The sequence below is a fragment of the Monodelphis domestica genome, chromosome 2, assembly GCF_027887165.1.
Source record: "Monodelphis domestica isolate mMonDom1 chromosome 2, mMonDom1.pri, whole genome shotgun sequence".
In the NCBI taxonomy this organism is placed as follows: Eukaryota; Metazoa; Chordata; class Mammalia; order Didelphimorphia; family Didelphidae; genus Monodelphis; species Monodelphis domestica.
In genome coordinates, this window is record NC_077228.1 from 460,547,541 (window position 1) to 460,557,583 (window position 10,043).

Here is a 10,043-nt window from a genome sequence, read left to right on the forward strand (position 1 = left end):
CTCCTTAATTTCATGTTTACATGCCCGACTTCAGTTTTGTATATGCTATCAGTCAAGTGTTAAGTACATTAATTTACTAATTAAAAAAATACCATTTCATTAGAGGAACTGCTTTAAATAATGAAGAAATCATTTTGAGCTTTACCTTTCCTTTAAAAATAAACCACCAACCAAGAAATCTAAAAAGGGAAACTTGTAAGTACAATGAAAATGTGAAGAGAGCAGAGTCATCTTTGACTAGACATCCAAAGTTCCTTTTCCCCTAAAATGAATCTAATTTATGGGGCTTTTCAAGTGGCCTAATCATGTACAACAGTGACTGCACATCCCTTTCCTCACTACTCTAGTATAATGTGGAATTCCACTCAGAAAACTAGAGTTCTTTTATCATTATTCTTTCTTCTACTTTGTCCACTATCAGCAGAAAAAACCAAACAAACCCAACATCCTCCCTTCCTAACCAAATTCCCATCTGTGGCTATAAACTACAGCGTAACAAAAGCAACATTAGGCCTGAAAAGCACTTTGGCTCCCAAACCTTCAGTGATATTATAAAAAAAGTCATCTCTCAGGGTGGGGTTGGAGCTGGAAGGCAGCAATGGGCCAAGGGTACTGGCCGAGACCCAGCGACCTCCCCTCTTTGCACAGGATCGTGTTTGGGGTTTTCTCCTTTGCTAAGTTCCAATGCTGCATCTGTCACAACAGGCTTCCAGTAGAATTGATGATCACCACCCCGGGTTTTGTGAAGTCATGCTCTGGCTAAGTATTATTCACAAGTGTATCCCTGCATATTATTTAGCAGTTAATTATTGGTCTTCATGCATAAAATGAATGTGACATTTGAGACAGATGTTTATTGTTGACTCCATATATATTCCTCTCCGCAGCCCCCCATGCTTTAGCTACTGAAATGAGCTCCAATTATCATCACAAAGGACTGCATTTGTACATTTGGGAGGTCACATTCTGAGCACTGACACACAGGGATGGCGCATTGGTGTGGTGCCGAGCACACAAACAATAATTTCCTTTTTTTTTTTTAATACACATTATGGAATGAGGGAGCTCAAACAATTGGGTTAAGCTCAAAAGAGAATTGAGGACGTCCACTAGGGGCCGCTGTTGAACTTCTAAAGAAATTGACATTTAGAGGGAAAGAGACATGGGTGGGGGCGGGGAAGGAGGGGAAAGAAATAGAAGGGAGAATTAAAAAAAAAATCCTGGAAGAAAATCTGACATTTCTGTCTGACTTTGAGCATCCTTTGCTGATGCCACCCATGGAATGTTTCGGAAGTGTCAGTAATAAATACTTCTATCAAAAAAAATCTTCATATTCTATATATCTGTATAACATACCCCAAGGAGAGTCATACAAGAGAGACATAGCTGTCAGAACCTAATTTTGGCTCTGAAAACTATGGAGGTTGTTAGACTTCTTTTCCCATGTGTGATATTTATCTTGCCTCACAAACAAACGAATCCTGGGTTTTAATTAATTTCCAAGTGCCTCCCATGATAATTTTTTTTTGCCCTAATATATTAATATGATGATTCAAACTTTTGTTCAGTGGCAGACTTTTTGTTAAGAAATCATTAAAGGCTTGGAGGGTGTTTAGTGTTATCAATAAGCGACAATGTTCCTTGGTTTGCAGGGAATCAATAATGGTGCTCTTTCCTTATGTTTATTTTTAGAGGCATCAATGGAATTTTAGATTCTTAAAGTGTATTAAGGAGATTCTCTTTCCTTTGATTGAAGGAAGCTCTGGAGTACTTTGTCCTTATTGCCTTCAGAAGACTCACTTGGAAAAAGTTCTTGATTTCATGATGAGGGAGCGTATTTTCTCCTTAAAAATCCCCCTTCAGAAGGACTTGATTCTGTGTGTCACTGAAACTGATAAAGCAATGGGGCATCAAGTGAGTTCATTTCTTCTTTCACTAGCCCAATAGCCCTTTCAATAATTAATGAGAACTGAAAACCCACAAGATGATAAGAAATATTTCAAGTAGAGGAATGGTCAGAAGTATTATGCATGTTTCATTTGAATTAATAAACAATATTATTTGGAATATTATTTGGATGGTGGGTCTTTTTTGGGGGGACAGAAATGAGGTCTTGTATAACAATACTGTGGGCATAGGTTTACCTCATTGCTTTATGACATTTATCACTATGCACTAATGCTGTTGTTGCAAGAAGATTGTTAGAAAATTAATACATATTTTCAAACTCTCCTTATAGTTTTTGATTACTGAGGTGATAGGAGAGAGTTTTAGTTATCTTTCTATGAAAAAAATGACCCCACAACATAGGGAAATGGCACCCTCCAAAAAGGTTAATTTGTAATTTCATGTAAAAGGCTTTTACTTATTAGCAGCAAAGAGAATTTAAAAAATTTTAGAAAAACACATAAAACGATTTCTTCTTACATGTCTGTAGATTACATTCAGATCGATATGATTCTCTCCCCTCCTTGACAGTCTCATTGCCCCTTTCACTGAAATAGCATTTTTCCTATCTTCATTAGAGAATTTTAGTAAAATATAGAATGTAGTGAGGAGTTTTTAAAGTTCATTTGTTCTGTGCTAATGATGTGTATTTTTTCATCCTGCATGGTATTTTTAAGTTTAACAGAACCAACCTTTTAAACACAGATTGCATCTGACAGGCTTTGTTTTATGTGATTTCCAAGAACTATTGTAGAAATGCTTCTTAATTGAAATAGTTCTTCTCTTTGGTATTTCTTTCATTGTCCTTTCCTTCTTGACATCTCATACGTTAAATCAGAGACTGTTTTGGAGACATGAAATGACAGCTTTTTCAGAGCATGATTCTGGATACTGATAGATTCGCACCTCTCAAAGCAGACAGGTTGCTATTACCAGCCTCTGAAGAACCTTATTGTACGATGGCGCGTCCGTCATCTGGAAACACAACCATAAACGGCAGGTTAATCACTGAGGAAAGACCTATGTCAGTTCTCCACTATCCTGCTTCCCAATGCAAGAGGTATAAAGCCAAGAAAATATCTTTTTCTTTTCTGTTTACTTTAATAAAACCTGGGATCCACTTTAGTTTGAGACGCTATTTTCTTTTGGCGAGGGTGGGTGGGGGCAGACTACTCACATAATTTAGTCCTGTGTTGTAAGGAAAAATTGAAGCATCCTCTTGGAATATTTTTTCCCCTCATTGTACCCTCTCATGATGAGAGAACACACAAAGTGAATGAGATGTGACATCGGCATGCACAGAGAACCCAATTGTTACAAGGAAATTCAGAAAAAAAAATGTTATTTGACTTCCAGTGATGTTTTAGAGTTAGAAACCAGAGTCATATATATTTAAAAAAAAATTCCTATTTTATATTGGCTGTGGAAATAAAAGTGAGACAGGATGCAAAGATATAATGGCACCACACCGAACAGTGCAGCAGCCCGGGACCCTGGCTCATTCCAAGTGGAAAGCTACCCTCTGACAATGGAGAAGCCGGCAGGCTGGGCATTCTAGGTATTCTGGGTATTCTGTGCTTTTCAGTTCTACCTAACTCTTTGTAACTTTACAATGTAAGATTCAGAAATTGGAGCCAATTACCATAATATGTGGTGGTTTGGTAGGAGCATGCTCGACAGCAGACAGTTAAAAGGTTTTATTGCTATTAGGAGCGTGTTAATGCCCTTGATAATGTCTCTACTTGCTTTGTAATGTCTCTTGTTGAAGTATAGAATTCTTTTATCTTCTTATTACATTATGCAAAAACTTGAATTGAAAAGATATTTGCAGGAACATTTAAAGTAGTGCATCAATCAGTTTCAAAGAAGAGAAAATGTTCTCAGAATAGCTTATAAAAGGATAAGTGTCAGTTTTACTTTGGATGAACAAAGGAACCAACGTAGAAAGCACTTTATTGTAAAAGCATACTGTGCAATTCAATAAATATGCCATATAAATATAAAGGAGAAGAAAGTTCATAATTATCTGATGACTTAAATGTAATTTAAGTAATACTTTTAAAATGCATCCACCACTGGAGTATTCCTCATCTCCTTTCTACTGTGTTCTTGGACCTAGCGTGGAAGCCTCTATTAGGTTATAACTTAACTCTCTCCCAGATAACTTAAGGATTTGAATGGATAAAAACCCAGGCCTATTTTAATATGTCACTGGCAGATGCAGACAGGAGTAAATGGGGGAATTAATAGCAAAAGTTTTAACAACGACTTAATTATGCTTAGAAACAAAGTCTACCCTCCCACCCCCCATTGATCAGTTCTTATCTTTACTGTATTCATTTGTCCTTTGTTCTGTCATTCTTTACCATCCTTGGGGATGCAGTATTTTTGAACTCGAATATAAATGCATTGTGACCAGAATTAACATTTGTAAGTGCTCTATGTTGGTTCAGAAAATCCATTCCCAGAGTCATTCCTGAGTTTTCTAAATCAGGGAATGCTTTTTCACTTTTCACTAAATACATTGCATGCCTTTCCTGATCACTAGAGACATTTTTCTTGGGCTAGAAATTTGGACTTACTTCTTAAATGTTACATGTATAATTTTATTATTGAAATTGCTTTCCAGGAAGTAAACCTTAACCTATAAAAACCATCCAGTATTGTCACAGGGAGTGAATTATGGATTTTAAATGATCATTTGGTTTCAGGATACACAATGGGTGGCAGTAATCTTACTGAAAATGAAGTTAAGGTATGTGAACATTATCTTCTCATTCCTTGAAATCTTTTTGATGTATACTTTTGTACAAATAACACAAAAAATAGATGCATTTTCAGGTTGAGTGTACAGTACTTTATACATAGGAAATATTTAAGAAATTTTTGCTGATAACTGATTGATAAAAAAACCCCTAAAGAGTAAGATATTTAATATATGACAAATTAGTTTCTATTTGGTACCAGGGTTGTTTAAAAAGGATATACCTTTCTAACTGAAAAGAGACAAAAATAATTTTTCTTCCAACAGAGACAGGTCTTTCTGAGATTCAGCAAACTTTCATCCAAACCTATTTTTCATGTACCAGCATTTTCATTCGTTGCTTCAGTTTGGGAAATTATATTTGTGATAACATTTTTCCAAGAAAATAATTTTTACTTATTTCACAATTATGAGTCTGTCAATTTTATATTAAGAATCAATAAACAGCTTTTATGGGCGACATCATTTGCTGGCATCTTCTTTTCCTAGCACTTTTGTTCTGTGAGGCCTAATTCATTAAAATAATTTCCTGCTCATTTCAGTGGATTTCCCAACGAAATCTTTATAGAGACAATACCGAACCTGCTTCTGCTCTATGATGCACTATATTTTCTCATCATCGTATTCTCTTGGCCTGTTTGAGAACATTCTCATTTGTAAAATACAAGGAAAATTACCCTGAAAAAGACATATTTAGCAGTAACAAAACTTCTCAGGTTTCCAAAAAGGAGGATTTTTTAAGTTATTGAACCCCAGGGAAAGCAGTAATTTACTACCAGCAAGTTAGTATGTTGTACACATCTGTGTACTGTGCTTCAGAAAATAAAGGTTGTTACCATAGCAACCGCCACATAATATGGAACATACGTTACTTGTGAGATTCTAAGCTTCGTGTTAAAAAAAAAATCTCTCCTTTCATGGTTGCTTGCTGATGTTTCAAGAACTGCTATCTTCCTTTCATCTTTTTTACTGGGGTCTATGTTATAACTAGTATTCCACGCTTTAATTTCCCCTCCTTCCCTCCTCATTTCTTTTTCACTTAGAATACTTCACTCACATTTTGTTTCCTGCACTGATAAGTTTGTCATGCGACTATCCTGATCTGGTGTTCACATCTGACTTACACATTTATCCTCTTTTAATTTATTAATCCTTAAAGAAATTTTTTTAGGCAGTTTCCAGATGCAGCAACCTATGTGTTAGAAAAAGCCCCCCCAAAACAGGGACCAGGCAGCAACTCTGAAACCAAGCTGGTGACAGATTTCCTTGAATCTCTCAGAATAGTAAGGTCCCTTTCAAGACTGTGTCCCCATCAGTGTTGTGTTTGCTTTGCTTAATCACTTGTCTTATGCAATGCCCTTTTGTTATGATTAGGTCTCTAGGAAGCCAGCACCAGGTTTTCTCTGGGTAAGACTTCACTTTTGTGTTTAGACATCTTTTTGTCTTCTATGATGATGGAAATTTTAAATCAACTTAATTGATTTAAAAAGGAAGATACCCAGTTTTTCTTGGCAAGCAGTACTGTTACATTTGCAATAAAATTAATTTTTTTGAGTTGTTTCTTGATGGAAAGTTGAATAGTTTTGAAAAAAATAATTTCAGGAGATGCTTTTCCATTTGATAGGGAATAAAGGTGAATTAATTATATTAGAAAAACATGGAGAACTTGTTAAAGTTGCTTGAGATGCTCCCCATGTCTAGAATGTACTCCAGCCCTCCCTGTCCTTAGCTTTTAGAATTTTGAGCTTTCTTCAGAGTTGATTTCAAAAGTTACCTTCTACACAATACTTTTCCTGATCCTTCCAGCTATAGTGCCTAAATTTTTGTATAGAGTTGTACGCAGATATGATTTTCCACCCAATCGGACATGAGTTCCTTGAGGGCAGGCGCTGTTTTATAGTTTTTGTATTTGTATCCTTTACAGTGTCTGACACATAGTAGGTATTTAGTAAATACTTGATTGATTGACAAGGGAGGAATGTGTTAAAATGGTTTTGAAAATCTTAGGTTCTCCAGGGTTCAATTCAGTTTTATAGATTTATGGTGAGTTGGGCTACATCGAATTTCCTGAAAGATATGACTGCAACAAATGAATGAATAGCATATTTGTCAGGTTAAGAGGTTACATTTGGGAGTATGGTCTGAATTTCCTGATTTACCATTTCTGCTGGGCAACTTCCTCTTTGCTGATCATTTTCTTCAGTGGAGATTTTATCTCGAAGTTCAAAATGGTTCCATGTTATCACATATTCTGTACAAATGCACAGTTCTAAAAGAAAAACATGGCATGAGAAATGGAAGCTTGTTTATTAGGTAGAGTAGTTACTAGTTTCTCCAGTGTTCCAATAGAACTATGGTTCATAAAATGAGTTCCTTAAGGTGGAACTGCTTTTTATATTCCTTTTTATGACATGATTTTCTATGTTTCTATTTCTTGCACAAATATGATTATTTTCTTAGGATATCCATCATTAAAAGCAGCGCTAATTTCCTCCATTAATCAGAATGGTCCATTTTCCTTTTTTTCTTTCTTTCTTGGTCAGTAACATGGAGTAAACAGTAGATCCTGCCATGTTAAGAAGCCTTTGAATATAGACAGAATAACACACCACCTTCTGAAAACCAGCTTAGTTGGGTTTAAAGAGGCTCATCATCAGCTGATGTGTTTTTTTTTTTGGCCACAGCAACACATGAAAATAATTTATAGTTCTTTTCAGTAAATATTTGTTAAGTATCTATTGTATACAGACCTATACTCAATATGAAAGGAAATAGAAACCTTTGAGAGGGCATATTTTCTGTCTCTTTAGAGCTTACTGTCAAGAATTGGGATAGAATTTATATATTAATTATTTGGAATAATGTAAAAAAATACAATATTTTCCTGAGAGAATTAAAGAATAAAGTTCTTTATTAGGATCAATGGGGAAAAGGTCATTCATTAATGTGTGTGTGTATGTGCATGTACATGTATGTACTGTTAAAAGTTTCATGGAGTATGTGACATCTGAGTTTTAAAAGGATGGACAATAAATTCATCAGTTGAAGAGTGAGAAGGAAATAGTCCAAGCTTTGGCACCTGCCTCAGTGGGGAGAAGTATTCACTCAATTAATTCAGGTATCCTTTGAAGTATAAAGTAAATATTGAATTAAGAAAATAAACGGGTTGGGGTAGGTGGTCAATGGGATATTTTGGCTCATTGTAGTGGTCCAAAAAGCTTTGAAACTATTACTACAGAGGAGGCTGGCCATGACAACACAGTGCCTGGGTCTTCCTGCAAGAGATGCTTTTGTATCCTAAGAGTTAAAGTCTCTTTTGATGTACTGCGGTGGAAACTCTGTGATTCTTCTATTGTGAAGGCAGTGAACACACGAAACTTTCCTTATCCTCCCTATAATCCTAGCTGCCATGGATGGACATTTCTGATGACTTTGGAGAGACTCCAGTTTTTAGTATACAACTAATTAGGCAGTTATTTACATTTCACATTAGTTGCTTTCGTTACTCCTTTCTAATTGGCACACTAATGAAGTTTTGCTGTGACATCACAACCCTCCAATTGAAGTGTGTCTCCCCTTTGGGAATCAAACATCCTTTTAAAATTAATGAGTTTCTTCTACACAGGTTATTTCTGGATTTTCGTCAGTGGTATCTGTAAAGGAATATTTGGGATGACTAGATTCCTGAAAAAGTCTAGATCTTGTACCTTTGTCAAAGTCATGAAAAACTAAGGAATGAAAGAAAAAGCAAGAAAAAGCCAGTGGTCCTGTCCTCTCTACCTACCCCTAAGGGGGTTATCTCAGAAAATATTGGAGTAATTATGGAAGAAAGATTTAAAGATGAAGTATGGCAGACTCCACATAGGAGTCTCATATGACTACTGTGAGTTGGATGGCATGGTGGATAGAATTCTGGGCTTGAAATAGAGAAGAGCAGCTTGCAGCTTGAAAAAAAAAGTTCATTTTCTTCACAAAACATACCCTTTTTGAGCCATCCCAGGGTATGTGCATTGTTCTTTTGCTCTTTACTCCCAAGTATATTCCAAGAAGAATATCCTTTACTTTTGAAAAAAAGTATCATAAATGTTTGTTGAATTTAAAGTGTCAACACCTTTAGAAATACATTGGTCAGTAAACCTTTTTTTCTCTTTTCTTCTCAAACCTTTCCTTTATACCCCTCTACTCCCATTAATATTCTAGGCTCTATAGAATGGTACATATATATATATATGTATATATATATATAATGCTCTATGCTCTACTTCTCTATAATTTTTTAAGAAAAGAGAGCTCCTAATTAAAAAAGAAAACCCCTACCTCTCCCTTGGAATCAATAGTAAGTATTGGTTTCAAGGCAGTAGACTGTAAGGGCTAGGCAATAGGGGGTTAAGTTACTTGTCCAGGGTCCTATAAGGAGGCATCTGAGGCCAAATTTGAACCCAGGACCCTCTGTCTCTAGGCTTGGCTCTCAATCTGCTGAGCCACCTTACTGCTCCTCTCCTAACTTTTACTAGTAGCTTTTAACATTAAATTTGTAGTTAGAAGACCTGGTTCAGATTCTGACCCTGCTTATCACCCATGAGACCTTGAATAAGTTGCTTAAGCTTGGACTAGATATCATCTGTAATCTATGATCCTCTGGTGAGGAATCTTGACCTGTAGGAAAAAAGAATCAATCTATGGGTTTGAGATGGTGATGTTCCAACCATTTGGGACCCTTAGAGTACTCATGTTCAAGGTGGGAATTTTTCAGTGGTATTATTCATCTGACTTGTTCATCCTTCCCTGGTCACCCTCCCCCCCCACACATATAGCCCACAATAATTAAGGCAAAAAACCCTCTAACAGTCCCCGAACTATAAACATTCAACATTACTGAACTATAAATCATAGATATTCAGTGTCTCTTCATTCTAATACCATGTAGCTTTGGTACTATAAGACATTTAATGAAATAAGATCCTTTAAGATTCCCTGCAGGATGGGGATCTGCAGCCCTTAGTGCAGAAAGGCTTGAAAGCAGAAAAGTTTGCTGCTGGAAAATGTATTTATTACTCATCTCTTACTCACAGCTTTCATGAAGTTCTTCATCTAACCTCAAATGCTCTTTGTCAGACTGGTTGTGGTCATCTCCATGCTTTCACTAGCTCCTAATCTTGAATGCAAGCAGCATCTACCATTTTCCTTCTCCATTAGAGGTCTCCTTTGGTGTGAAAACTTGAATCATGGGCTCACATGCCTCATGGGAAATCTCTTTCTTATTGTTTCCTCCAGGTAGAGTTTACCTCATGGTCCAGGTAGACCTTTCCTTTACCTGCATTTTGCCTTTTAC

At 36.2% G+C, this 10,043-nt stretch overlaps 1 long non-coding RNA gene across 1 annotated transcript; it reads right to left on the bottom strand.

Moving 5' to 3' along the window:
- Positions 1-1,021: 1,021 nt before the first annotated feature.
- LOC103103118 (uncharacterized) lies at positions 1,022-7,041 on the bottom strand. The gene is made up of 2 exons (XR_463231.2): positions 6,871-7,041; positions 1,022-2,922 (listed from the first exon to the last, which is right to left on the bottom strand). It is a non-coding gene; the product is annotated as an uncharacterized LOC103103118 (long non-coding RNA).
- Between the last annotated feature and the right edge of the window lie 3,002 nt (positions 7,042-10,043).